The sequence below is a fragment of the Doryrhamphus excisus genome, chromosome 13 (genome assembly GCF_030265055.1).
Source record: "Doryrhamphus excisus isolate RoL2022-K1 chromosome 13, RoL_Dexc_1.0, whole genome shotgun sequence".
Classification (NCBI taxonomy): domain Eukaryota; kingdom Metazoa; phylum Chordata; class Actinopteri; order Syngnathiformes; family Syngnathidae; genus Doryrhamphus; species Doryrhamphus excisus.
Window position 1 is genome coordinate 3,115,386 of NC_080478.1, and position 17,735 is coordinate 3,133,120.

Genomic DNA, 17,735 nt, shown 5'->3' on the forward strand with positions numbered 1-17,735 from the left:
TACAGCAAAAAGTGTCAAACAGCGCCCTCTGCTGTCAGGCAAGAGCAGAAACCATAAAAAGCTTACAGCACCTGGTATTCCCAGGCGGTCTCCCATCCAAGTACTAACCAGGCCCGCCCCTGCTTAGCTTCCTAGATCGGACGAGATCGGGCGTTTTCAGGGTAGTATGGCCGAAGGCTGCCAGGACAACTGAAAAGATCTTATTTGAAGGCGACGCAGGCCAAACTAGATGCAGCAAAAAGTGTCAAACAGCGCCCTCTGCTGTCAGGCTAGAGCAGAAACCATAAAAAGCTTACAGCACCTGGTATTCCCAGGCGGTCTCCCATCCAAGTACTAACCAGGCCCGCCCCTGCTTAGCTTCCGAGATCGGACGAGATCGGGCGTTTTCAGGGTAGTATGGCCATAAGCTGCCAGGTCAACTGAAAAGATCCTATTTGAAGAAGACGCAGGCCAAACTAGACTCCAGCAAAAAGTGTCAAACAGCGCCCTCTGCTGTCAGGCAAGAGCAGAAACCATAAAAAGCTTACAGCACCTGGTAATCCCAGGCGGTCTCCCATCCAAGTACTAACCAGGCCCGCCCCTGCTTAGCTTCCGAGATCGGACGAGATCGGGCGTTTTCAGGGTAGTATGGCCGTAAGCTGCAAGGGCAACTGAAAAGATCCTATTTGAAGGCGACGCAGGCCAAACTAGACTCCAGCAAAAAGTGTCAAACAGCGCCCTCTGCTGTCAGGCAAGAGCAGAAACCATAAAAAGCTTACAGCACCTGGTATTCCCAGGCGGTCTCCCATCCAAGTACTAACCAGGCCCGCCCCTGCTTAGCTTCCGAGATCGGACGAGATCGGGCTTTTTCAGGGTAGTATGGCCGTAAGCTGCCAGGGCAACTGAAAAGATCCTATTTGAAGAAGACGCAGGCCAAACTAGACTCCAGCAAAAAGTGTCAAACAGCGCCCTCTGCTGTCAGGCAAGAGCAGAAACCATGAAAAGCTTACAGCACCTGGTATTCCCAGGCGGTCTCCCATCCAAGTACTAACCAGGCCCGCCCCTGCTTAGCTTCCAAGATCGGACGAGATCGGGCGTTTTCAGGGTAGTATGGCCGTAAGCTGCCAGGACAACTGAAAAGATCTTATTTGAAGGCGACCCAGGCCAAACTAGATCCAGCAAAAAGTGTCAAACAGCGCCCTCTGCTGTCAGGCTAGAGCAGAAACCATAAAAAGCTTACAGCACCTGGTATTCCCAGGCGGTCTCCCATCCAAGTACTAACCAGGCCCGCCCCTGCTTAGCTTCCGAGATCGGACGAGATCGGGCATTTTCAGGGTAGTATGGCCGTAAGCTGCCAGGTCAACTGAAAAGATCCTATTTGAAGGTGACGCAGGCCAAACTAGACTACAGCAAAAAGTGTCAAACAGCGCCCTCTGCTGTCAGGCAAGAGCAGAAACCATAAAAAGCTTACAGCACCTGGTATTCACAGGCGGTCTCCCATCCAAGTACTAACCAGGCCCGCCCCTGCTTAGCTTCCGAGATCGGGCGTTTTCAGGGTAGTATGGCCGTAAGCTGCCAGGACAACTGAAAAGATCCTATTTGAAGAAGACGCAGGCCAAACTAGACTCCAGCAAAAAGTGTCAAACAGCGCCCTCTGCTGTCAGGCAAGAGCAGAAACCATAAAAAGCTTACAGCACCTGGTAATCCCAGGCGGTCTCCCATCCAAGTACTAACCAGGACCGCCCCTGCTTAGCTTCCGAGATCGGACGAGATCGGGCGTTTTCAGGGTAGTATGGCCGTAAGCTGCAAGGGCAACTGAAAAGATCCTATTTGAAGGCGACGCAGGCCAAACTAGACTCCAGCAAAAAGTGTCAAACAGCGCCCTCTGCTGTCAGGCAAGAGCAGAAACCATGAAAAGCTTACAGCACCTGGTATTCCCAGGCGGTCTCCCATCCAAGTACTAACCAGGCCCGCCCCTGCTTAGCTTCCGAGATCGGACGAGATCGGGCGTTTTCAGGGTAGTATGGCCGTAAGCTGCCAGGACAACTGAAAAGATCTTATTTGAAGGCGACCCAGGCCAAACTAGATCCAGCAAAAAGTGTCAAACAGCGCCCTCTGCTGTCAGGCTAGAGCAGAAACCATAAAAAGCTTACAGCACCTGGTATTCCCAGGCGGTCTCCCATCCAAGTACTAACCAGGCCCGCCCCTGCTTAGCTTCCGAGATCGGGCGTTTTCAGGGTAGTATGGCCAAAAGCTGCCAAGGCAACTGAAAAGATCCTATTTGAAGGCGACGCAGGCCAAACTAGACTACAGCAAAAAGTGTCAAACAGTGCCCTCTGCTGTCAGGCAAGAGCAGAAACCATAAAAAGCTTACAGCACCTGGTATTCCCAGGCGGTCTCCCATCCAAGTACTAACCAGGCCCGCCCCTGCTTAGCTTCCGAGATCGGACGAGATCGGGCGTTTTCAGGGTAGTACGGCCATAAGCTTCCAGGTCAACTGAAAAGATCCTATTTGAAGAAGACGCAGGCCAAACTAGACTACAGCAAAAAGTGTCAAACAGCGCCCTCTGCTGTCAGGCAAGAGCAGAAACCATAAAAAGCTTACAGCACCTGGTATTCCCAGGCGGTCTCCCATCCAAGTACTAACCAGGCCCGCCCCTGCTTAGCTTCCGAGATCGGACGAGATCGGGCGTTTTCAGGGTAGTATGGCCGTAAGCTGCCACATCAACTGAAAAGATCCTATTTGAAGGCGACGCAGGCCAAACTAGACTCCAGCAAAAAGTGTCAAACAGCGCCCTCTGCTGTCAGGCAAGAGCGGAAACCATAAAAAGCTTACAGCACCTGGTATTCACAGGCGGTCTCCCATCCAAGTACTAACCAGGCCCGCCCCTGCTTAGCTTCCGAGATCGGGCGTTTTCAGGGTAGTATGGCCGTAATCTGCCAGGACAACTGAAAAGATCTTATTTGAAGGCGACGCAGGCCAAACTAGATCCAGCAAAAAGTGTCAAACAGCGCCCTCTGCTGTCAGGCTAGAGCAGAAACCATAAAAAGCTTACAGCACCTGGTATTCCCAGGCGGTCTCCCATCCAAGTACTAACCAGGCCCGCCCCTGCTTAGCTTCCGAGATCGGACGAGATCGGGCATTTTCAGGGTAGTATGGCCGTAAGCTGCCAGGTCAACTGAAAAGATCCTATTTGAAGGTGACGCAGGCCAAACTAGACTACAGCAAAAAGTGTCAAACAGCGCCCTCTGCTGTCAGGCAAGAGCAGAAACCATAAAAAGCTTACAGCACCTGGTATTCCCAGGCGGTCTCCCATCCAAGTACTAACCAGGCCCGCCCCTGCTTAGCTTCCTAGATCGGACGAGATCGGGCGTTTTCAGGGTAGTATGGCCGAAGGCTGCCAGGACAACTGAAAAGATCTTATTTGAAGGCGACGCAGGCCAAACTAGATCCAGCAAAAAGTGTCAAACAGCGCCCTCTGCTGTCAGGCTAGAGCAGAAACCATAAAAAGCTTACAGCACCTGGTATTCCCAGGCGGTCTCCCATCCAAGTACTAACCAGGCCCGCCCCTGCTTAGCTTCCGAGATCGGACGAGATCGGGCGTTTTCAGGGTAGTATGGCCATAAGCTGCCAGGTCAACTGAAAAGATCCTATTTGAAGAAGACGCAGGCCAAACTAGACTCCAGCAAAAAGTGTCAAACAGCGCCCTCTGCTGTCAGGCAAGAGCAGAAACCATAAAAAGCTTACAGCACCTGGTAATCCCAGGCGGTCTCCCATCCAAGTACTAACCAGGCCCGCCCCTGCTTAGCTTCCGAGATCGGACGAGATCGGGCGTTTTCAGGGTAGTATGGCCGTAAGCTGCAAGGGCAACTGAAAAGATCCTATTTGAAGGCGACGCAGGCCAAACTAGACTCCAGCAAAAAGTGTCAAACAGCGCCCTCTGCTGTCAGGCAAGAGCAGAAACCATGAAAAGCTTACAGCACCTGGTATTCCCAGGCGGTCTCCCATCCAAGTACTAACCAGGCCCGCCCCTGCTTAGCTTCCAAGATCGGACGAGATCGGGCGTTTTCAGGGTAGTATGGCCGTAAGCTGCCAGGACAACTGAAAAGATCTTATTTGAAGGCGACCCAGGCCAAACTAGATCCAGCAAAAAGTGTCAAACAGCGCCCTCTGCTGTCAGGCTAGAGCAGAAACCATAAAAAGCTTACAGCACCTGGTATTCCCAGGCGGTCTCCCATCCAAGTACTAACCAGGCCCGCCCCTGCTTAGCTTCCGAGATCGGACGAGATCGGGCATTTTCAGGGTAGTATGGCCGTAAGCTGCCAGGTCAACTGAAAAGATCCTATTTGAAGGTGACGCAGGCCAAACTAGACTACAGCAAAAAGTGTCAAACAGCGCCCTCTGCTGTCAGGCAAGAGCAGAAACCATAAAAAGCTTACAGCACCTGGTATTCACAGGCGGTCTCCCATCCAAGTACTAACCAGGCCCGCCCCTGCTTAGCTTCCGAGATCGGGCGTTTTCAGGGTAGTATGGCCGTAAGCTGCCAGGACAACTGAAAAGATCCTATTTGAAGAAGACGCAGGCCAAACTAGACTCCAGCAAAAAGTGTCAAACAGCGCCCTCTGCTGTCAGGCAAGAGCAGAAACCATAAAAAGCTTACAGCACCTGGTAATCCCAGGCGGTCTCCCATCCAAGTACTAACCAGGACCGCCCCTGCTTAGCTTCCGAGATCGGACGAGATCGGGCGTTTTCAGGGTAGTATGGCCGTAAGCTGCAAGGGCAACTGAAAAGATCCTATTTGAAGGCGACGCAGGCCAAACTAGACTCCAGCAAAAAGTGTCAAACAGCGCCCTCTGCTGTCAGGCAAGAGCAGAAACCATGAAAAGCTTACAGCACCTGGTATTCCCAGGCGGTCTCCCATCCAAGTACTAACCAGGCCCGCCCCTGCTTAGCTTCCGAGATCGGACGAGATCGGGCGTTTTCAGGGTAGTATGGCCGTAAGCTGCCAGGACAACTGAAAAGATCTTATTTGAAGGCGACCCAGGCCAAACTAGATCCAGCAAAAAGTGTCAAACAGCGCCCTCTGCTGTCAGGCTAGAGCAGAAACCATAAAAAGCTTACAGCACCTGGTATTCCCAGGCGGTCTCCCATCCAAGTACTAACCAGGCCCGCCCCTGCTTAGCTTCCGAGATCGGGCGTTTTCAGGGTAGTATGGCCGTAAGCTGCCAGGACAACTGAAAAGATCTTATTTGAAGGCGACGCAGGCCAAACTAGATCCAGCAAAAAGTGTCAAACAGCGCCCTCTGCTGTTAGGCAAGAGCAGAAACCATAAAAAGCTTACAGCACCTGGTATTCCCAGGCGGTCTCCCATTCAAGTACTAACCAGGCCCGCCCCTGCTTAGCCTCTGAGATCGGACGAGATCGGGCGTTTTCAAGGTAGTATGGCCGTAAGCTGCCAGGTCAACTGAAAAGATCCTATTTGAAGGTGACGCAGGCCAAACTAGACTCCAGCAAAACATGTCAAACAGCGCCCTCTGCTGTCAGGCAAGATCAGAAACCATAAAAAGCTTACAGCACCTGGTATTCCCAGGCGGTCTCCCATCCATGTACTAACCAGGCCCGCCCCTGCTTAGCTTCCGAGATCGGGCGTTTTCAGGGTAGTATGGCCGTAAGCTGCCAGGTCAACTGAAAAGATCCTATTTGAAGGTGACGCAGGCCAAACTAGACTCCAGCAAAACATGTCAAACAGCGCCCTCTGCTGTCAGGCAAGAGCAGAAACCATGAAAAGCTTACAACACCTGGTATTCCCAGGCGGTCTCCCATCCAAGTACTAACCAGGCCCGCCCCTGCTTAGCTCCCGAGATCGGACGAGATCAGGCGTTTTCAGGGTGGTATGGCCGTAAGCTGCCAGGACAACTGAAAAGATCTTATTTGAAGGCGACGCAGGCCAAACTAGATCAAGCAAAAAGTGTCAAACAGCGCCCTCTGCTGTCAGGCTAGAGCAGAAACCATAAAAAGCTTACAGCACCTGGTATTCCCAGGCGGTCGCCCATCCAAGTACTAACCAGGCCCTCCCCTGCTTAGCTTCCGAGATCAGGCGTTTTCAGGGTAGTATGGCCGTAAGCTTTAAGGACAACTGAAAAAATCTTATTTGAAGGCCACGCAGGCCAAACTAGACTCCAGCAAAAAGTGTCAAACAGCGCCCTCTGCTGTCAGGCAAGAGCAGAAACCATAAAAAGCTTACAGCACCTGGTATTCCCAGGCGGTCTCCCATCCAAGTACTAACCAGGCCCGCCCCTGCTTAGCTTCCGAGATCGGACGAGATCGGGCGTTTTCAGGGTAGTATGGCAGTAAGCTGTCACATCAACTGAAAAGATCCTATTTGAAGGCGACGCAGGCCAAACTAGACTCCAGCAAAAAGTGTCAAACAGCGCCCTCTGCTGTCAGGCAAGAGCAGAAACCATAAAAAGCTTACAGCACCTGGTATTCCCAGGCGGTCTCCCATCCAAGTACTAACGAGGCCCGCCCCTGCTTAGCTTCCGAGATCGGGCGTTTTCAGGGTAGTATGGCCAAAAGCTGCCAAGGCAACTGAAAAGATCCTATTTGAAGGCGACGCAGGCCAAACTAGACTACAGCAAAAAGTGTCAAACAGCGCCCTCTGCTGTCAGGCAAGAGCAGAAACCATAAAAAGCTTACAGCACCTGGTATTCCCAGGCGGTCTCCCATCCAAGTACTAACCAGGCCCGCCCCTGCTTAGCTTCCGAGATCGGACGAGATCGGGCGTTTTCAGGGTAGTATGGCCATAAGCTTCCAGGTCAACTGAAAAGATCCTATTTGAAGAAGACGCAGGCCAAACTAGACTCCAGCAAAAAGTGTCAAACAGCGCCCTCTGCTGTCAGGCAAGAGCAGAAACCATGAAAAGCTTACAGCACCTGGTATTCCCAGGCGGTCTCCCATCCAAGTACTAACCAGGCCCGCCCCTGCTTAGCTTCCGAGATCGGACGAGATCGGGTGTTTTCAGGGTAGTATGGCCGTAAGCTGCCAGGACAACTGAAAAGATCTTATTTGAAGGCGACCCAGGCCAAACTAGATCCAGCAAAAAGTGTCAAACAGCGCCCTCTGCTGTCAGGCTAGAGCAGAAACCATAAAAAGCTTACAGCACCTGGTATTCCCAGGCGGCCTCCCATCCAAGTACTAACCAGGCCCGCCCCTGCTTAGCTTCCGAGATCGGACGAGATCGGGCATTTTCAGGGTAGTATGGCCGTAAGCTGCCAGGTCAACTGAAAAGATCCTATTTGAAGGTGACGCAGGCCAAACTAGACTACAGCAAAAAGTGTCAAACAGCGCCCTCTGCTGTCAGGCAAGAGCAGAAACCATAAAAAGCTTACAGCACCTGGTATTCACAGGCGGTCTCCCATCCAAGTACTAACCAGGCCCGCCCCTGCTTAGCTTCCGAGATCGGGCGTTTTCAGGGTAGTATGGCCGTAAGCTGCCAGGACAACTGAAAAGATCCTATTTGAAGAAGACGCAGGCCAAACTAGACTCCAGCAAAAAGTGTCAAACAGCGCCCTCTGCTGTCAGGCAAGAGCAGAAACCATAAAAAGCTTACAGCACCTGGTAATCCCAGGCGGTCTCCCATCCAAGTACTAACCAGGACCGCCCCTGCTTAGCTTCCGAGATCGGACGAGATCGGGTGTTTTCAGGGTAGTATGGCCGTAAGCTGCAAGGGCAACTGAAAAGATCCTATTTGAAGGCGACGCAGGCCAAACTAGACTCCAGCAAAAAGTGTCAAACAGCGCCCTCTGCTGTCAGGCAAGAGCAGAAACCATGAAAAGCTTACAGCACCTGGTATTCCCAGGCGGTCTCCCATCCAAGTACTAACCAGGGCCGCCCCTGCTTAGCTTCCGAGATCGGACGAGATCGGGCGTTTTCAGGGTAGTATGGCCGTAAGCTGCCAGGACAACTGAAAAGATCTTATTTGAAGGCGACCCAGGCCAAACTAGATCCAGCAAAAAGTGTCAAACAGCGCCCTCTGCTGTCAGGCTAGAGCAGAAACCATAAAAAGCTTACAGCACCTGGTATTCCCAGGCGGTCTCCCATCCAAGTACTAACCAGGCCCGCCCCTGCTTAGCTTCCGAGATTGGACGAGATCAGGCGTTTTCAGGGTGGTATGGCCGTAAGCTGCCAGGACAACTGAAAAGATCTTATTTGAAGGCGACGCAGGCCAAACTAGATCAAGCAAAAAGTGTCAAACAGCGCCCTCTGCTGTCAGGCTAGAGCAGAAACCATAAAAAGCTTACAGCACCTGGTATTCCCAGGCGGTCTCCCATCCAAGTACTAACCAGGCCCTCCCCTGCCTAGCTTCCGAGATCAGGCGTTTTCAGGGTAGTATGGCCGTAAGCTTTAAGGACAACTGAAAAAATCTTATTTGAAGGCCACGCAGGCCAAACTAGACTCCAGCAAAAAGTGTCAAACAGCGCCCTCTGCTGTCAGGCAAGAGCAGAAACCATAAAAAGCTTACAGCACCTGGTATTCCCAGGCGGTCTCCCATCCAAGTACTAACCAGGCCCGCCCCTGCTTAGCTTCCGAGATCGGGCGTTTTCAGGGTAGTATGGCCGTAAGCTGCCACATCAACTGAAAAGATCCTATTTGAAGGCGACGCAGGCCAAACTAGACTCCAGCAAAAAGTGTCAAACAGCGCCCTCTGCTGTCAGGCAAGAGCAGAAACCATAAAAAGCTTACAGCACCTGGTATTCCCAGGCGGTCTCCCATCCAAGTACTAACCAGGCCCGCCCCTGCTTAGCTTCCGAGATCGGGCGTTTTCAGGGTAGTATGGCCAAAAGCTGCCAAGGCAACTGAAAAGATCCTATTTGAAGGCGACGCAGGCCAAACTAGACTACAGCAAAAAGTGTCAAACAGCGCCCTCTGCTGTCAGGCAAGAGCAGAAACCATAAAAAGCTTACAGCACCTGGTATTCCCAGGCGGTCTCCCATCCAAGTACTAACCAGGCCCGCCCCTGCTTAGCTTCCGAGATCGGACGAGATCGGGCGTTTTCAGGGTAGTATGGCCATAAGCTTCCAGGTCAACTGAAAAGATCCTATTTGAAGAAGACGCAGGCCAAACTAGACTCCAGCAAAAAGTGTCAAACAGCGCCCTCTGCTGTCAGGCAAGAGCAGAAACCATGAAAAGCTTACAGCACCTGGTATTCCCAGGCGGTCTCCCATCCAAGTACTAACCAGGCCCGCCCCTGCTTAGCTTCCGAGATCGGACGAGATCGGGTGTTTTCAGGGTAGTATGGCCGTAAGCTGCCAGGACAACTGAAAAGATCTTATTTGAAGGCGACCCAGGCCAAACTAGATCCAGCAAAAAGTGTCAAACAGCGCCCTCTGCTGTCAGGCTAGAGCAGAAACCATAAAAAGCTTACAGCACCTGGTATTCCCAGGCGGCCTCCCATCCAAGTACTAACCAGGCCCGCCCCTGCTTAGCTTCCGAGATCGGACGAGATCGGGCATTTTCAGGGTAGTATGGCCGTAAGCTGCCAGGTCAACTGAAAAGATCCTATTTGAAGGTGACGCAGGCCAAACTAGACTACAGCAAAAAGTGTCAAACAGCGCCCTCTGCTGTCAGGCAAGAGCAGAAACCATAAAAAGCTTACAGCACCTGGTATTCACAGGCGGTCTCCCATCCAAGTACTAACCAGGCCCGCCCCTGCTTAGCTTCCGAGATCGGGCGTTTTCAGTGTAGTATGGCCGTAAGCTGCCAGGACAACTGAAAAGATCCTATTTGAAGAAGACGCAGGCCAAACTAGACTCCAGCAAAAAGTGTCAAACAGCGCCCTCTGCTGTCAGGCAAGAGCAGAAACCATAAAAAGCTTACAGCACCTGGTAATCCCAGGCGGTCTCCCATCCAAGTACTAACCAGGACCGCCCCTGCTTAGCTTCCGAGATCGGACGAGATCGGGTGTTTTCAGGGTAGTATGGCCGTAAGCTGCAAGGGCAACTGAAAAGATCCTATTTGAAGGCGACGCAGGCCAAACGAGACTCCAGCAAAAAGTGTCAAACAGCGCCCTCTGCTGTCAGGCAAGAGCAGAAACCATGAAAAGCTTACAGCACCTGGTATTCCCAGGCGGTCTCCCATCCAAGTACTAACCAGGGCCGCCCCTGCTTAGCTTCCGAGATCGGACGAGATCGGGCGTTTTCAGGGTAGTATGGCCGTAAGCTGCCAGGACAACTGAAAAGATCTTATTTGAAGGCGACCCAGGCCAAACTAGATCCAGCAAAAAGTGTCAAACAGCGCCCTCTGCTGTCAGGCTAGAGCAGAAACCATAAAAAGCTTACAGCACCTGGTATTCCCAGGCGGTCTCCCATCCAAGTACTAACCAGGCCCGCCCCTGCTTAGCTTCCGAGATTGGACGAGATCAGGCGTTTTCAGGGTGGTATGGCCGTAAGCTGCCAGGACAACTGAAAAGATCTTATTTGAAGGCGACGCAGGCCAAACTAGATCAAGCAAAAAGTGTCAAACAGCGCCCTCTGCTGTCAGGCTAGAGCAGAAACCATAAAAAGCTTACAGCACCTGGTATTCCCAGGCGGTCTCCCATCCAAGTACTAACCAGGCCCTCCCCTGCCTAGCTTCCGAGATCAGGCGTTTTCAGGGTAGTATGGCCGTAAGCTTTAAGGACAACTGAAAAAATCTTATTTGAAGGCCACGCAGGCCAAACTAGACTCCAGCAAAAAGTGTCAAACAGCGCCCTCTGCTGTCAGGCAAGAGCAGAAACCATAAAAAGCTTACAGCACCTGGTATTCCCAGGCGGTCTCCCATCCAAGTACTAACCAGGCCCGCCGCTGCTTAGCTTCCGAGATCTGACGAGATCGGGCGTTTTCAGGGTAGTATGGCCGTAAGCTGCCACATCAACTGAAAAGATCCTATTTGAAGGCGACGCAGGCCAAACTAGACTCCAGCAAAAAGTGTCAAACAGCGCCCTCTGCTGTCAGGCAAGAGCAGAAACCATAAAAAGCTTACAGCACCTGGTATTCCCAGGCGGTCTCCCATCCAAGTACTAACCAGGCCCGCCCCTGCTTAGCTTCCGAGATCGGGCGTTTTCAGGGTAGTATGGCCAAAAGCTGCCAAGGCAACTGAAAAGATCCTATTTGAAGGCGACGCAGGCCAAACTAGACTACAGCAAAAAGTGTCAAACAGCGCCCTCTGCTGTCAGGCTAGAGCAGAAACCATAAAAAGCTTACAGCACCTGGTATTCCCAGGCGGTCTCCCATCCAAGTACTAACCAGGCCCGCCCCTGCTTAGCTTCCGAGATCGGACGAGATCGGGCGTTTTCAGGGTAGTATGGCCATAAGCTTCCAGGTCAACTGAAAAGATCCTATTTGAAGAAGACGCAGGCCAAACTAGACTCCAGCAAAAAGTGTCAAACAGCGCCCTCTGCTGTCAGGCAAGAGCAGAAACCATAAAAAGCTTACAGCACCTGGTATTCACAGGCGGTCTCCCATCCAAGTACTAACCAGGCCCGCCCCTGCTTAGCTTCCGAGATCGGACGAGATCGGGCGTTTTCAGGGTAGTATGGCCGTAAGCTGCCACATCAACTGAAAAGATCCTATTTGAAGGCGACGCAGGCCAAACTAGACTCCAGCAAAAAGTGTCAAACAGCGCCCTCTGCTGTCAGGCTAGAGCAGAAACCATAAAAAGCTTACAGCACCTGGTATTCCCAGGCGGTCTCCCATCCAAGTACTAACCAGGCCCGCCCCTGCTTAGCTTCCGAGATCGGACGAGATCAGGCGTTTTCAGGGTGGTATGGCCGTAAGCTGCCAGGACAACTGAAAAGATCTTATTTGAAGGCGACGCAGGCCAAACTAGATCAAGCAAAAAGTGTCAAACAGCGCCCTCTGCTGTCAGGCTAGAGCAGAAACCATAAAAAGCTTACAGCACCTGGTATTCCCAGGCGGTCTCCCATCCAAGTACTAACCAGGCCCTCCCCTGCCTAGCTTCCGAGATCAGGCGTTTTCAGGGTAGTATGGCCGTAAGCTTTAAGGACAACTGAAAAAATCTTATTTGAAGGCCACGCAGGCCAAACTAGACTCCAGCAAAAAGTGTCAAACAGCGCCCTCTGCTGTCAGGCAAGAGCAGAAACCATAAAAAGCTTACAGCACCTGGTATTCCCAGGCGGTCTCCCATCCAAGTACTAACCAGGCCCGCCCCTGCTTAGCTTCCCAGATCGGACGAGATCGGGCGTTTTCAGGGTAGTATGGCCGTAAGCTGCCACATCAACTGAAAAGATCCTATTTGAAGGCGACGCAGGCCAAACTAGACTCCAGCAAAAAGTGTCAAACAGCGCCCTCTGCTGTCAGGCAAGAGCAGAAACCATAAAAAGCTTACAGCACCTGGTATTCCCAGGCGGTCTCCCATCCAAGTACTAACCAGGCCCGCCCCTGCTTAGCTTCCGAGATCGGGCGTTTTCAGGGTAGTATGGCCAAAAGCTGCCAAGGCAACTGAAAAGATCCTATTTGAAGGCGACGCAGGCCAAACTAGACTACAGCAAAAAGTGTCAAACAGCGCCCTCTGCTGTCAGGCTAGAGCAGAAACCATAAAAAGCTTACAGCACCTGGTATTCCCAGGCGGTCTCCCATCCAAGTACTAACCAGGCCCGCCCCTGCTTAGCTTCCAAGATCGGACGAGATCGGGCGTATTCAGGGTAGTATGGCCATAAGCTTCCAGGTCAACTGAAAAGATCCTATTTGAAGAAGACGCAGGCCAAACTAGACTCCAGCAAAAAGTGTCAAACAGCGCCCTCTGCTGTCAGGCAAGAGCAGAAACCATGAAAAGCTTACAGCACCTGGTAATCCCAGGCGGTCTCCCATCCAAGTACTAACCAGGACCGCCCCTGCTTAGCTTCCGAGATCGGACGAGATCGGGCGTTTTCAGGGTAGTATGGCCGTAAGCTGCAAGGGCAACTGAAAAGATCCTATTTGAAGGCGACGCAGGCCAAACTAGACTCCAGCAAAAAGTGTCAAACAGCGCCCTCTGCTGTCAGGCAAGAGCAGAAACCATGAAAAGCTTACAGCACCTGGTATTCCCAGGCGGTCTCCCATCCAAGTACTAACCAGGCCCGCCCCTGCTTAGCTTCCGAGATCGGACGAGATCGGGCGTTTTCAGGGTAGTATGGCCGTAAGCTGCCAGGACAACTGAAAAGATCTTATTTGAAGGCGACCCAGGCCAAACTAGATCCAGCAAAAAGTGTCAAACAGCGCCCTCTGCTGTCAGGCTAGAGCAGAAACCATAAAAAGCTTACAGCACCTGGTATTCCCAGGCGGTCTCCCATCCAAGTACTAACCAGGCCCGCCCCTGCTTAGCTTCCGAGATCGGACGAGATCGGGCGTTTTCAGGGTAGTATGGCCGTAAGCTGCCACATCAACTGAAAAGATCCTATTTGAAGGCGACGCAGGCCAAACTAGACTCCAGCAAAAAGTGTCAAACAGCGCCCTCTGCTGTCAGGCAAGAGCAGAAACCATAAAAAGCTTACAGCACCTGGTATTCCCAGGCGGTCTCCCATCCAAGTACTAACCAGGCCCGCCCCTGCTTAGCTTCCGAGATCGGGCGTTTTCAGGGTAGTATGGCCAAAAGCTGCCAAGGCAACTGAAAAGATCCTATTTGAAGGCGACGCAGGCCAAACTAGACTACAGCAAAAAGTGTCAAACAGCGCCCTCTGCTGTCAAGCTAGAGCAGAAACCATAAAAAGCTTACAGCACCTGGTATTCCCAGGCGGTCTCCCATCCAAGTACTAACCAGGCCCGCCCCTGCTTAGCTTCCGAGATCGGACGAGATCGGGCGTTTTCAGGGTAGTATGGCCATAAGCTTCCAGGTCAACTGAAAAGATCCTATTTGAAGAAGACGCAGGCCAAACTAGACTCCAGCAAAAAGTGTCAAACAGCGCCCTCTGCTGTCAGGCAAGAGCAGAAACCATAAAAAGCTTACAGCACCTGGTATTCACAGGCGGTCTCCCATCCAAGTACTAACCAGGCCCGCCCCTGCTTAGCTTCCGAGATCGGACGAGATCGGGCGTTTTCAGGGTAGTATGGCCGTAAGCTGCCACATCAACTGAAAAGATCCTATTTGAAGGCGACGCAGGCCAAACTAGACTCCAGCAAAAAGTGTCAAACAGCGCCCTCTGCTGTCAGGCTAGAGCAGAAACCATAAAAAGCTTACAGCACCTGGTATTCCCAGGCGGTCTCCCATCCAAGTACTAACCAGGCCCGCCCCTGCTTAGCTTCCGAGATCGGACGAGATCAGGCGTTTTCAGGGTGGTATGGCCGTAAGCTGCCAGGACAACTGAAAAGATCTTATTTGAAGGCGACGCAGGCCAAACTAGATCAAGCAAAAAGTGTCAAACAGCGCCCTCTGCTGTCAGGCTAGAGCAGAAACCATAAAAAGCTTACAGCACCTGGTATTCCCAGGCGGTCTCCCATCCAAGTACTAACCAGGCCCTCCCCTGCCTAGCTTCCGAGATCAGGCGTTTTCAGGGTAGTATGGCCGTAAGCTTTAAGGACAACTGAAAAAATCTTATTTGAAGGCCACGCAGGCCAAACTAGACTCCAGCAAAAAGTGTCAAACAGCGCCCTCTGCTGTCAGGCAAGAGCAGAAACCATAAAAAGCTTACAGCACCTGGTATTCCCAGGCGGTCTCCCATCCAAGTACTAACCAGGCCCGCCCCTGCTTAGCTTCCGAGATCGGACGAGATCGGGTGTTTTCAGGGTAGTATGGCCGTAAGCTGCCAGGACAACTGAAAAGATCTTATTTGAAGGCGACCCAGGCCAAACTAGATCCAGCAAAAAGTGTCAAACAGCGCCCTCTGCTGTCAGGCTAGAGCAGAAACCATAAAAAGCTTACAGCACCTGGTATTCCCAGGCGGTCTCCCATCCAAGTACTAACCAGGCCCGCCCCTGCTTAGCTTCCGAGATCGGACGAGATCGGGTGTTTTCAGGGTAGTATGGCCGTAAGCTGCCAGGACAACTGAAAAGATCTTATTTGAAGGCGACCCAGGCCAAACTAGATCCAGCAAAAAGTGTCAAACAGCGCCCTCTGCTGTCAGGCTAGAGCAGAAACCATAAAAAGCTTACAGCACCTGGTATTCCCAGGCGGCCTCCCATCCAAGTACTAACCAGGCCCGCCCCTGCTTAGCTTCCGAGATCGGACGAGATCGGGCATTTTCAGGGTAGTATGGCCGTAAGCTGCCAGGTCAACTGAAAAGATCCTATTTGAAGGTGACGCAGGCCAAACTAGACTACAGCAAAAAGTGTCAAACAGCGCCCTCTGCTGTCAGGCAAGAGCAGAAACCATAAAAAGCTTACAGCACCTGGTATTCACAGGCGGTCTCCCATCCAAGTACTAACCAGGCCCGCCCCTGCTTAGCTTCCGAGATCGGGCGTTTTCAGGGTAGTATGGCCGTAAGCTGCCAGGACAACTGAAAAGATCCTATTTGAAGAAGACGCAGGCCAAACTAGACTCCAGCAAAAAGTGTCAAACAGCGCCCTCTGCTGTCAGGCAAGAGCAGAAACCATAAAAAGCTTACAGCACCTGGTAATCCCAGGCGGTCTCCCATCCAAGTACTAACCAGGACCGCCCCTGCTTAGCTTCCGAGATCGGACGAGATCGGGCGTTTTCAGGGTAGTATGGCCGTAAGCTGCAAGGGCAACTGAAAAGATCCTATTTGAAGGCGACGCAGGCCAAACTAGACTCCAGCAAAAAGTGTCAAACAGCGCCCTCTGCTGTCAGGCAAGAGCAGAAACCATGAAAAGCTTACAGCACCTGGTATTCCCAGGCGGTCTCCCATCCAAGTACTAACCAGGGCCGCCCCTGCTTAGCTTCCGAGATCGGACGAGATCGGGCGTTTTCAGGGTAGTATGGCCGTAAGCTGCCAGGACAACTGAAAAGATCTTATTTGAAGGCGACCCAGGCCAAACTAGATCCAGCAAAAAGTGTCAAACAGCGCCCTCTGCTGTCAGGCTAGAGCAGAAACCATAAAAAGCTTACAGCACCTGGTATTCCCAGGCGGTCTCCCATCCAAGTACTAACCAGGCCCGCCCCTGCTTAGCTTCCGAGATTGGACGAGATCAGGCGTTTTCAGGGTGGTATGGCCGTAAGCTGCCAGGACAACTGAAAAGATCTTATTTGAAGGCGACGCAGGCCAAACTAGATCAAGCAAAAAGTGTCAAACAGCGCCCTCTGCTGTCAGGCTAGAGCAGAAACCATAAAAAGCTTACAGCACCTGGTATTCCCAGGCGGTCTCCCATCCAAGTACTAACCAGGCCCTCCCCTGCCTAGCTTCCGAGATCAGGCGTTTTCAGGGTAGTATGGCCGTAAGCTTTAAGGACAACTGAAAAAATCTTATTTGAAGGCCACGCAGGCCAAACTAGACTCCAGCAAAAAGTGTCAAACAGCGCCCTCTGCTGTCAGGCAAGAGCAGAAACCATAAAAAGCTTACAGCACCTGGTATTCCCAGGCGGTCTCCCATCCAAGTACTAACCAGGCCCGCCCCTGCTTAGCTTCCGAGATCGGACGAGATCGGGCGTTTTCAGGGTAGTATGGCCGTAAGCTGCCACATCAACTGAAAAGATCCTATTTGAAGGCGACGCAGGCCAAACTAGACTCCAGCAAAAAGTGTCAAACAGCACCCTCTGCTGTCAGGCAAGAGCAGAAACCATAAAAAGCTTACAGCACCTGGTATTCCCAGGCGGTCTCCCATCCAAGTACTAACCAGGCCCGCCCCTGCTTAGCTTCCGAGATCGGGCGTTTTCAGGGTAGTATGGCCAAAAGCTGCCAAGGCAACTGAAAAGATCCTATTTGAAGGCGACGCAGGCCAAACTAGACTACAGCAAAAAGTGTCAAACAGCGCCCTCTGCTGTCAGGCAAGAGCAGAAACCATAAAAAGCTTACAGCACCTGGTATTCCCAGGCGGTCTCCCATCCAAGTACTAACCAGGCCCGCCCCTGCTTAGCTTCCGAGATCGGACGAGATCGGGCGTTTTCAGGGTAGTATGGCCATAAGCTTCCAGGTCAACTGAAAAGATCCTATTTGAAGAAGACGCAGGCCAAACTAGACTCCAGCAAAAAGTGTCAAACAGCGCCCTCTGCTGTCAGGCAAGAGCAGAAACCATGAAAAGCTTACAGCACCTGGTATTCCCAGGCGGTCTCCCATCCAAGTACTAACCAGGCCCGCCCCTGCTTAGCTTCCGAGATCGGACGAGATCGGGTGTTTTCAGGGTAGTATGGCCGTAAGCTGCCAGGACAACTGAAAAGATCTTATTTGAAGGCGACCCAGGCCAAACTAGATCCAGCAAAAAGTGTCAAACAGCGCCCTCTGCTGTCAGGCTAGAGCAGAAACCATAAAAAGCTTACAGCACCTGGTATTCCCAGGCGGCCTCCCATCCAAGTACTAACCAGGCCCGCCCCTGCTTAGCTTCCGAGATCGGGCATTTTCAGGGTAGTATGGCCGTAAGCTGCCAGGTCAACTGAAAAGATCCTATTTGAAGGTGACGCAGGCCAAACTAGACTACAGCAAAAAGTGTCAAACAGCGCCCTCTGCTGTCAGGCAAGAGCAGAAACCATAAAAAGCTTACAGCACCTGGTATTCACAGGCGGTCTCCCATCCAAGTACTAACCAGGCCCGCCCCTGCTTAGCTTCCGAGATCGGGCGTTTTCAGGGTAGTATGGCCGTAAGCTGCCAGGACAACTGAAAAGATCCTATTTGAAGA

General features: G+C 52.1%; 54 non-coding genes and 24 pseudogenes across 54 annotated transcripts; all 78 read right to left on the reverse strand.

Moving 5' to 3' along the window:
* Nucleotides 1–59: 59 nt before the first annotated feature.
* LOC131100032 (5S ribosomal RNA) lies at nucleotides 60–178 on the reverse strand. The gene has a single exon (XR_009118799.1). It is a non-coding gene; the product is annotated as a 5S ribosomal RNA (ribosomal RNA).
* Nucleotides 179–289: 111 nt separating this feature from the next.
* Nucleotides 290–408, reverse strand: LOC131100831 (5S ribosomal RNA). Its single transcript, XR_009119131.1, has one exon. It is a non-coding gene; the product is annotated as a 5S ribosomal RNA (ribosomal RNA).
* A 112-nt stretch (nucleotides 409–520) lies between these two features.
* LOC131097583 (5S ribosomal RNA) lies at nucleotides 521–639 on the reverse strand. The gene has a single exon (XR_009116481.1). It is a non-coding gene; the product is annotated as a 5S ribosomal RNA (ribosomal RNA).
* A 112-nt stretch (nucleotides 640–751) lies between these two features.
* Nucleotides 752–870, reverse strand: LOC131143175 (5S ribosomal RNA). Its single transcript, XR_009133228.1, has one exon. It is a non-coding gene; the product is annotated as a 5S ribosomal RNA (ribosomal RNA).
* Nucleotides 871–982: 112 nt separating this feature from the next.
* Nucleotides 983–1,101, reverse strand: LOC131142939 (5S ribosomal RNA). The gene has a single exon (XR_009132998.1). It is a non-coding gene; the product is annotated as a 5S ribosomal RNA (ribosomal RNA).
* A 111-nt stretch (nucleotides 1,102–1,212) lies between these two features.
* On the reverse strand, nucleotides 1,213–1,331 carry LOC131141978 (5S ribosomal RNA). The gene has a single exon (XR_009132588.1). It is a non-coding gene; the product is annotated as a 5S ribosomal RNA (ribosomal RNA).
* Nucleotides 1,332–1,443: 112 nt separating this feature from the next.
* On the reverse strand, nucleotides 1,444–1,552 carry LOC131101148 (5S ribosomal RNA; annotated as a pseudogene).
* A 112-nt stretch (nucleotides 1,553–1,664) lies between these two features.
* LOC131098977 (5S ribosomal RNA) lies at nucleotides 1,665–1,783 on the reverse strand. Its single transcript, XR_009117821.1, has one exon. It is a non-coding gene; the product is annotated as a 5S ribosomal RNA (ribosomal RNA).
* A 112-nt stretch (nucleotides 1,784–1,895) lies between these two features.
* On the reverse strand, nucleotides 1,896–2,014 carry LOC131098297 (5S ribosomal RNA). Its single transcript, XR_009117173.1, has one exon. It is a non-coding gene; the product is annotated as a 5S ribosomal RNA (ribosomal RNA).
* A 111-nt stretch (nucleotides 2,015–2,125) lies between these two features.
* Nucleotides 2,126–2,234, reverse strand: LOC131141411 (5S ribosomal RNA; annotated as a pseudogene).
* Nucleotides 2,235–2,346: 112 nt separating this feature from the next.
* On the reverse strand, nucleotides 2,347–2,465 carry LOC131143301 (5S ribosomal RNA). The gene has a single exon (XR_009133352.1). It is a non-coding gene; the product is annotated as a 5S ribosomal RNA (ribosomal RNA).
* Nucleotides 2,466–2,577: 112 nt separating this feature from the next.
* On the reverse strand, nucleotides 2,578–2,696 carry LOC131098308 (5S ribosomal RNA). Its single transcript, XR_009117184.1, has one exon. It is a non-coding gene; the product is annotated as a 5S ribosomal RNA (ribosomal RNA).
* Nucleotides 2,697–2,808: 112 nt separating this feature from the next.
* On the reverse strand, nucleotides 2,809–2,917 carry LOC131141561 (5S ribosomal RNA; annotated as a pseudogene).
* Nucleotides 2,918–3,028: 111 nt separating this feature from the next.
* On the reverse strand, nucleotides 3,029–3,147 carry LOC131141991 (5S ribosomal RNA). Its single transcript, XR_009132589.1, has one exon. It is a non-coding gene; the product is annotated as a 5S ribosomal RNA (ribosomal RNA).
* A 112-nt stretch (nucleotides 3,148–3,259) lies between these two features.
* On the reverse strand, nucleotides 3,260–3,378 carry LOC131100033 (5S ribosomal RNA). Its single transcript, XR_009118800.1, has one exon. It is a non-coding gene; the product is annotated as a 5S ribosomal RNA (ribosomal RNA).
* A 111-nt stretch (nucleotides 3,379–3,489) lies between these two features.
* On the reverse strand, nucleotides 3,490–3,608 carry LOC131100842 (5S ribosomal RNA). Its single transcript, XR_009119132.1, has one exon. It is a non-coding gene; the product is annotated as a 5S ribosomal RNA (ribosomal RNA).
* A 112-nt stretch (nucleotides 3,609–3,720) lies between these two features.
* LOC131097584 (5S ribosomal RNA) lies at nucleotides 3,721–3,839 on the reverse strand. The gene has a single exon (XR_009116482.1). It is a non-coding gene; the product is annotated as a 5S ribosomal RNA (ribosomal RNA).
* A 112-nt stretch (nucleotides 3,840–3,951) lies between these two features.
* Nucleotides 3,952–4,070, reverse strand: LOC131142940 (5S ribosomal RNA). Its single transcript, XR_009132999.1, has one exon. It is a non-coding gene; the product is annotated as a 5S ribosomal RNA (ribosomal RNA).
* Nucleotides 4,071–4,181: 111 nt separating this feature from the next.
* On the reverse strand, nucleotides 4,182–4,300 carry LOC131142002 (5S ribosomal RNA). Its single transcript, XR_009132590.1, has one exon. It is a non-coding gene; the product is annotated as a 5S ribosomal RNA (ribosomal RNA).
* A 112-nt stretch (nucleotides 4,301–4,412) lies between these two features.
* On the reverse strand, nucleotides 4,413–4,521 carry LOC131101149 (5S ribosomal RNA; annotated as a pseudogene).
* Nucleotides 4,522–4,633: 112 nt separating this feature from the next.
* Nucleotides 4,634–4,752, reverse strand: LOC131098978 (5S ribosomal RNA). The gene has a single exon (XR_009117822.1). It is a non-coding gene; the product is annotated as a 5S ribosomal RNA (ribosomal RNA).
* Nucleotides 4,753–4,864: 112 nt separating this feature from the next.
* Nucleotides 4,865–4,983, reverse strand: LOC131098319 (5S ribosomal RNA). Its single transcript, XR_009117195.1, has one exon. It is a non-coding gene; the product is annotated as a 5S ribosomal RNA (ribosomal RNA).
* A 111-nt stretch (nucleotides 4,984–5,094) lies between these two features.
* On the reverse strand, nucleotides 5,095–5,203 carry LOC131100663 (5S ribosomal RNA; annotated as a pseudogene).
* Nucleotides 5,204–5,314: 111 nt separating this feature from the next.
* On the reverse strand, nucleotides 5,315–5,433 carry LOC131099653 (5S ribosomal RNA). The gene has a single exon (XR_009118476.1). It is a non-coding gene; the product is annotated as a 5S ribosomal RNA (ribosomal RNA).
* A 112-nt stretch (nucleotides 5,434–5,545) lies between these two features.
* LOC131141154 (5S ribosomal RNA) lies at nucleotides 5,546–5,654 on the reverse strand (annotated as a pseudogene).
* Nucleotides 5,655–5,766: 112 nt separating this feature from the next.
* On the reverse strand, nucleotides 5,767–5,885 carry LOC131097145 (5S ribosomal RNA). The gene has a single exon (XR_009116058.1). It is a non-coding gene; the product is annotated as a 5S ribosomal RNA (ribosomal RNA).
* Nucleotides 5,886–5,996: 111 nt separating this feature from the next.
* LOC131101074 (5S ribosomal RNA) lies at nucleotides 5,997–6,105 on the reverse strand (annotated as a pseudogene).
* Nucleotides 6,106–6,217: 112 nt separating this feature from the next.
* Nucleotides 6,218–6,336, reverse strand: LOC131142927 (5S ribosomal RNA). Its single transcript, XR_009132987.1, has one exon. It is a non-coding gene; the product is annotated as a 5S ribosomal RNA (ribosomal RNA).
* Nucleotides 6,337–6,448: 112 nt separating this feature from the next.
* On the reverse strand, nucleotides 6,449–6,557 carry LOC131142402 (5S ribosomal RNA; annotated as a pseudogene).
* A 112-nt stretch (nucleotides 6,558–6,669) lies between these two features.
* LOC131100854 (5S ribosomal RNA) lies at nucleotides 6,670–6,788 on the reverse strand. Its single transcript, XR_009119133.1, has one exon. It is a non-coding gene; the product is annotated as a 5S ribosomal RNA (ribosomal RNA).
* Nucleotides 6,789–6,900: 112 nt separating this feature from the next.
* Nucleotides 6,901–7,019, reverse strand: LOC131142811 (5S ribosomal RNA). The gene has a single exon (XR_009132877.1). It is a non-coding gene; the product is annotated as a 5S ribosomal RNA (ribosomal RNA).
* A 111-nt stretch (nucleotides 7,020–7,130) lies between these two features.
* LOC131143416 (5S ribosomal RNA) lies at nucleotides 7,131–7,249 on the reverse strand. Its single transcript, XR_009133464.1, has one exon. It is a non-coding gene; the product is annotated as a 5S ribosomal RNA (ribosomal RNA).
* Nucleotides 7,250–7,361: 112 nt separating this feature from the next.
* On the reverse strand, nucleotides 7,362–7,470 carry LOC131101150 (5S ribosomal RNA; annotated as a pseudogene).
* Nucleotides 7,471–7,582: 112 nt separating this feature from the next.
* Nucleotides 7,583–7,701, reverse strand: LOC131098327 (5S ribosomal RNA). Its single transcript, XR_009117203.1, has one exon. It is a non-coding gene; the product is annotated as a 5S ribosomal RNA (ribosomal RNA).
* Nucleotides 7,702–7,813: 112 nt separating this feature from the next.
* LOC131143399 (5S ribosomal RNA) lies at nucleotides 7,814–7,932 on the reverse strand. Its single transcript, XR_009133447.1, has one exon. It is a non-coding gene; the product is annotated as a 5S ribosomal RNA (ribosomal RNA).
* A 111-nt stretch (nucleotides 7,933–8,043) lies between these two features.
* Nucleotides 8,044–8,162, reverse strand: LOC131097239 (5S ribosomal RNA). Its single transcript, XR_009116150.1, has one exon. It is a non-coding gene; the product is annotated as a 5S ribosomal RNA (ribosomal RNA).
* Nucleotides 8,163–8,273: 111 nt separating this feature from the next.
* LOC131142071 (5S ribosomal RNA) lies at nucleotides 8,274–8,382 on the reverse strand (annotated as a pseudogene).
* A 112-nt stretch (nucleotides 8,383–8,494) lies between these two features.
* LOC131100664 (5S ribosomal RNA) lies at nucleotides 8,495–8,603 on the reverse strand (annotated as a pseudogene).
* Nucleotides 8,604–8,715: 112 nt separating this feature from the next.
* Nucleotides 8,716–8,824, reverse strand: LOC131141412 (5S ribosomal RNA; annotated as a pseudogene).
* A 112-nt stretch (nucleotides 8,825–8,936) lies between these two features.
* On the reverse strand, nucleotides 8,937–9,055 carry LOC131100865 (5S ribosomal RNA). Its single transcript, XR_009119134.1, has one exon. It is a non-coding gene; the product is annotated as a 5S ribosomal RNA (ribosomal RNA).
* Nucleotides 9,056–9,167: 112 nt separating this feature from the next.
* Nucleotides 9,168–9,286, reverse strand: LOC131142928 (5S ribosomal RNA). Its single transcript, XR_009132988.1, has one exon. It is a non-coding gene; the product is annotated as a 5S ribosomal RNA (ribosomal RNA).
* A 111-nt stretch (nucleotides 9,287–9,397) lies between these two features.
* On the reverse strand, nucleotides 9,398–9,516 carry LOC131143417 (5S ribosomal RNA). The gene has a single exon (XR_009133465.1). It is a non-coding gene; the product is annotated as a 5S ribosomal RNA (ribosomal RNA).
* A 112-nt stretch (nucleotides 9,517–9,628) lies between these two features.
* On the reverse strand, nucleotides 9,629–9,737 carry LOC131141917 (5S ribosomal RNA; annotated as a pseudogene).
* A 112-nt stretch (nucleotides 9,738–9,849) lies between these two features.
* On the reverse strand, nucleotides 9,850–9,968 carry LOC131098328 (5S ribosomal RNA). Its single transcript, XR_009117204.1, has one exon. It is a non-coding gene; the product is annotated as a 5S ribosomal RNA (ribosomal RNA).
* A 112-nt stretch (nucleotides 9,969–10,080) lies between these two features.
* Nucleotides 10,081–10,199, reverse strand: LOC131143400 (5S ribosomal RNA). The gene has a single exon (XR_009133448.1). It is a non-coding gene; the product is annotated as a 5S ribosomal RNA (ribosomal RNA).
* A 111-nt stretch (nucleotides 10,200–10,310) lies between these two features.
* On the reverse strand, nucleotides 10,311–10,429 carry LOC131097240 (5S ribosomal RNA). The gene has a single exon (XR_009116151.1). It is a non-coding gene; the product is annotated as a 5S ribosomal RNA (ribosomal RNA).
* A 111-nt stretch (nucleotides 10,430–10,540) lies between these two features.
* On the reverse strand, nucleotides 10,541–10,649 carry LOC131142073 (5S ribosomal RNA; annotated as a pseudogene).
* A 112-nt stretch (nucleotides 10,650–10,761) lies between these two features.
* On the reverse strand, nucleotides 10,762–10,880 carry LOC131097377 (5S ribosomal RNA). Its single transcript, XR_009116285.1, has one exon. It is a non-coding gene; the product is annotated as a 5S ribosomal RNA (ribosomal RNA).
* Nucleotides 10,881–10,992: 112 nt separating this feature from the next.
* Nucleotides 10,993–11,101, reverse strand: LOC131141413 (5S ribosomal RNA; annotated as a pseudogene).
* A 112-nt stretch (nucleotides 11,102–11,213) lies between these two features.
* Nucleotides 11,214–11,332, reverse strand: LOC131100877 (5S ribosomal RNA). The gene has a single exon (XR_009119136.1). It is a non-coding gene; the product is annotated as a 5S ribosomal RNA (ribosomal RNA).
* Nucleotides 11,333–11,444: 112 nt separating this feature from the next.
* LOC131142680 (5S ribosomal RNA) lies at nucleotides 11,445–11,563 on the reverse strand. Its single transcript, XR_009132750.1, has one exon. It is a non-coding gene; the product is annotated as a 5S ribosomal RNA (ribosomal RNA).
* Nucleotides 11,564–11,675: 112 nt separating this feature from the next.
* Nucleotides 11,676–11,794, reverse strand: LOC131141551 (5S ribosomal RNA). The gene has a single exon (XR_009132544.1). It is a non-coding gene; the product is annotated as a 5S ribosomal RNA (ribosomal RNA).
* A 111-nt stretch (nucleotides 11,795–11,905) lies between these two features.
* Nucleotides 11,906–12,014, reverse strand: LOC131142075 (5S ribosomal RNA; annotated as a pseudogene).
* A 112-nt stretch (nucleotides 12,015–12,126) lies between these two features.
* LOC131098228 (5S ribosomal RNA) lies at nucleotides 12,127–12,245 on the reverse strand. The gene has a single exon (XR_009117104.1). It is a non-coding gene; the product is annotated as a 5S ribosomal RNA (ribosomal RNA).
* A 112-nt stretch (nucleotides 12,246–12,357) lies between these two features.
* On the reverse strand, nucleotides 12,358–12,466 carry LOC131141414 (5S ribosomal RNA; annotated as a pseudogene).
* Nucleotides 12,467–12,578: 112 nt separating this feature from the next.
* Nucleotides 12,579–12,697, reverse strand: LOC131097617 (5S ribosomal RNA). Its single transcript, XR_009116514.1, has one exon. It is a non-coding gene; the product is annotated as a 5S ribosomal RNA (ribosomal RNA).
* A 112-nt stretch (nucleotides 12,698–12,809) lies between these two features.
* On the reverse strand, nucleotides 12,810–12,928 carry LOC131098979 (5S ribosomal RNA). Its single transcript, XR_009117823.1, has one exon. It is a non-coding gene; the product is annotated as a 5S ribosomal RNA (ribosomal RNA).
* Nucleotides 12,929–13,040: 112 nt separating this feature from the next.
* On the reverse strand, nucleotides 13,041–13,159 carry LOC131098330 (5S ribosomal RNA). The gene has a single exon (XR_009117206.1). It is a non-coding gene; the product is annotated as a 5S ribosomal RNA (ribosomal RNA).
* Nucleotides 13,160–13,270: 111 nt separating this feature from the next.
* Nucleotides 13,271–13,389, reverse strand: LOC131098342 (5S ribosomal RNA). The gene has a single exon (XR_009117218.1). It is a non-coding gene; the product is annotated as a 5S ribosomal RNA (ribosomal RNA).
* Nucleotides 13,390–13,501: 112 nt separating this feature from the next.
* LOC131141415 (5S ribosomal RNA) lies at nucleotides 13,502–13,610 on the reverse strand (annotated as a pseudogene).
* Nucleotides 13,611–13,722: 112 nt separating this feature from the next.
* Nucleotides 13,723–13,841, reverse strand: LOC131100889 (5S ribosomal RNA). The gene has a single exon (XR_009119137.1). It is a non-coding gene; the product is annotated as a 5S ribosomal RNA (ribosomal RNA).
* A 112-nt stretch (nucleotides 13,842–13,953) lies between these two features.
* On the reverse strand, nucleotides 13,954–14,072 carry LOC131142681 (5S ribosomal RNA). Its single transcript, XR_009132751.1, has one exon. It is a non-coding gene; the product is annotated as a 5S ribosomal RNA (ribosomal RNA).
* Nucleotides 14,073–14,184: 112 nt separating this feature from the next.
* LOC131141670 (5S ribosomal RNA) lies at nucleotides 14,185–14,303 on the reverse strand. The gene has a single exon (XR_009132558.1). It is a non-coding gene; the product is annotated as a 5S ribosomal RNA (ribosomal RNA).
* A 111-nt stretch (nucleotides 14,304–14,414) lies between these two features.
* On the reverse strand, nucleotides 14,415–14,523 carry LOC131142076 (5S ribosomal RNA; annotated as a pseudogene).
* A 112-nt stretch (nucleotides 14,524–14,635) lies between these two features.
* On the reverse strand, nucleotides 14,636–14,754 carry LOC131143044 (5S ribosomal RNA). The gene has a single exon (XR_009133099.1). It is a non-coding gene; the product is annotated as a 5S ribosomal RNA (ribosomal RNA).
* A 111-nt stretch (nucleotides 14,755–14,865) lies between these two features.
* LOC131143159 (5S ribosomal RNA) lies at nucleotides 14,866–14,984 on the reverse strand. The gene has a single exon (XR_009133212.1). It is a non-coding gene; the product is annotated as a 5S ribosomal RNA (ribosomal RNA).
* Nucleotides 14,985–15,095: 111 nt separating this feature from the next.
* Nucleotides 15,096–15,214, reverse strand: LOC131143419 (5S ribosomal RNA). The gene has a single exon (XR_009133467.1). It is a non-coding gene; the product is annotated as a 5S ribosomal RNA (ribosomal RNA).
* A 112-nt stretch (nucleotides 15,215–15,326) lies between these two features.
* Nucleotides 15,327–15,435, reverse strand: LOC131101152 (5S ribosomal RNA; annotated as a pseudogene).
* A 112-nt stretch (nucleotides 15,436–15,547) lies between these two features.
* On the reverse strand, nucleotides 15,548–15,666 carry LOC131098981 (5S ribosomal RNA). Its single transcript, XR_009117825.1, has one exon. It is a non-coding gene; the product is annotated as a 5S ribosomal RNA (ribosomal RNA).
* Nucleotides 15,667–15,778: 112 nt separating this feature from the next.
* Nucleotides 15,779–15,897, reverse strand: LOC131143401 (5S ribosomal RNA). The gene has a single exon (XR_009133449.1). It is a non-coding gene; the product is annotated as a 5S ribosomal RNA (ribosomal RNA).
* Nucleotides 15,898–16,008: 111 nt separating this feature from the next.
* LOC131097241 (5S ribosomal RNA) lies at nucleotides 16,009–16,127 on the reverse strand. Its single transcript, XR_009116152.1, has one exon. It is a non-coding gene; the product is annotated as a 5S ribosomal RNA (ribosomal RNA).
* Nucleotides 16,128–16,238: 111 nt separating this feature from the next.
* On the reverse strand, nucleotides 16,239–16,347 carry LOC131142077 (5S ribosomal RNA; annotated as a pseudogene).
* A 112-nt stretch (nucleotides 16,348–16,459) lies between these two features.
* Nucleotides 16,460–16,578, reverse strand: LOC131098353 (5S ribosomal RNA). The gene has a single exon (XR_009117229.1). It is a non-coding gene; the product is annotated as a 5S ribosomal RNA (ribosomal RNA).
* A 112-nt stretch (nucleotides 16,579–16,690) lies between these two features.
* On the reverse strand, nucleotides 16,691–16,799 carry LOC131141417 (5S ribosomal RNA; annotated as a pseudogene).
* Nucleotides 16,800–16,911: 112 nt separating this feature from the next.
* LOC131100900 (5S ribosomal RNA) lies at nucleotides 16,912–17,030 on the reverse strand. The gene has a single exon (XR_009119138.1). It is a non-coding gene; the product is annotated as a 5S ribosomal RNA (ribosomal RNA).
* A 112-nt stretch (nucleotides 17,031–17,142) lies between these two features.
* LOC131143275 (5S ribosomal RNA) lies at nucleotides 17,143–17,261 on the reverse strand. Its single transcript, XR_009133327.1, has one exon. It is a non-coding gene; the product is annotated as a 5S ribosomal RNA (ribosomal RNA).
* Nucleotides 17,262–17,372: 111 nt separating this feature from the next.
* LOC131141422 (5S ribosomal RNA) lies at nucleotides 17,373–17,481 on the reverse strand (annotated as a pseudogene).
* A 112-nt stretch (nucleotides 17,482–17,593) lies between these two features.
* Nucleotides 17,594–17,702, reverse strand: LOC131101154 (5S ribosomal RNA; annotated as a pseudogene).
* Between the last annotated feature and the right edge of the window lie 33 nt (nucleotides 17,703–17,735).